This window comes from Bos taurus, chromosome 4, assembly GCF_002263795.3.
Source record: "Bos taurus isolate L1 Dominette 01449 registration number 42190680 breed Hereford chromosome 4, ARS-UCD2.0, whole genome shotgun sequence".
Classification (NCBI taxonomy): Eukaryota; Metazoa; Chordata; class Mammalia; order Artiodactyla; family Bovidae; genus Bos; species Bos taurus.
In genome coordinates this window covers 115,497,556-115,499,368 of record NC_037331.1, presented here as the reverse complement: position 1 = coordinate 115,499,368, position 1,813 = coordinate 115,497,556, and positions in this window count along the sequence as shown.

Sequence of the window (1,813 nt, the reverse complement as noted above, 5' to 3'; positions counted from 1 at the left end):
GGCTCCCGGACGGGTCACTTTGGTGAACATCCTGACCTCAGAGAATGTGAGCTAGCTCAGGGACACAACCCACTGAGAGAGGGCCAGGGTCTCAGTGTGGGCTGTGAAAATGCAGAGCTGGACAGAGCAGGAGACACACACACAACACAGAAAACACACAGAACACAGCAAACACACACAACACACATGCACAACACACAGCAAACATACACACACGACATACAACACAGCAAACACAGAACACACATGTGACATATAACACACACAACACACAGCAAACACACACACAGAACACACATACAGCAAACACATAGAACACACACATAGCAAACACACACAACACACAGATAACACACACACATGACATACAACACTCGGCAAACACAGAACACACACACAACACAGCAAACACACACAGCACACATGCACAACACACAGCAAACATACACACATGACATACAACACACAGCAAACACAGAACATACACGTGACATACAAAACACACACAACATACAGAAAACACACACAGAGAACACACATACAGCACACATACAGCAAACACATAGAACACACACATAGCAAACACACACAACACAGAGATAACACACACACACTACATACAAAACACAGCAAACACAGAACACACACAGCACACACACACATGATCTACAATACACACACAGCACAGCAAACACGGAAAACACGCAACACACAGCTAACATACACACATGACATATAGCAAACACACACATACTATACAGCAAACACATGCAACACACAGAGCGCACACAAAACACACAGCAAACAACATGCCAGCAGACACACACACACACAAGGTCACACGTCAAAATTAGGTGGAGTGCGGTCCGGCAGATGACCACAGAGCAGCCGGTTCTGCAGGTGAGGGGAGGCCAGTCTCCACCGACAGAGGTGCCCACTCAGCGCTCATCAGGATTCCCTGAGCGCCAGGAGAGACGCAGGAATAAACACCAAAGTCAGCCCGGGTAGCCGGGTGTGTGCAGGCTCTGCCCCCCACACGATGGGGAAGGCTGGCCCTGCCCGGGACTCTCCCACGGGGCAGGGTGCCCGGGACGCGGGGCAGGAAGCTGCCGGCCAGGACCGCAGCAGGACAGATGGCACCACGGGAGGGGAGGGCAGAAGTCCTCCAGGGGGCTTGGCTGCCACAGCAAAGACCACAGACAGATGGTGGCTTACACAACAGACACTTACTGTCTCAGCATTCTGCAGGCCGAAAGTTCTAGACCAAGGTGCCAGCAGATCACTGTCTTCCTGGCATGGAAACAGCCTCCTCACGTGGCCTTTCCTGGTGCTGCATGTGGGGAAAGGGAGAGAGTGAGATAGAGACAGAGAGAAGGAGAGAGAGAGACAGAGACAGAGGGAGAGAGACAGAGAGAGGGAGAGAGACAGAGAGAGGGAGAGAGACAGAGGAAGAGAGAGACAGTGAGAGAGGGAGGGAGAGACAGAGGAAGGGAGAGTGAGACAGAGAGAGAGAAGGGGAGAGAGAAGGGGAGAGAGAGACAGAGACAGAGAGATGGAGAGAGAGACACAGAGAGAGAGAGAGGAAAGGGGAGAGAGGGAGGGAGAGAGAGAGGTGGGGAGAGACAGAGTGACATAGGGAGAGAGAAACAGAGAAGGGGGAGAGAGAGAAAGCGAAGGAGATGGAGGAGAGGATGAGACACTTTTCTGTTTCCCCTTCCTCTGAGGGCACTAATCCCATCACGGGGCCCACCTGCATGACCTCATCTAACCCTAGTTACCTCCCAAACCCATACACTCCTCCCTTAAATCTCTT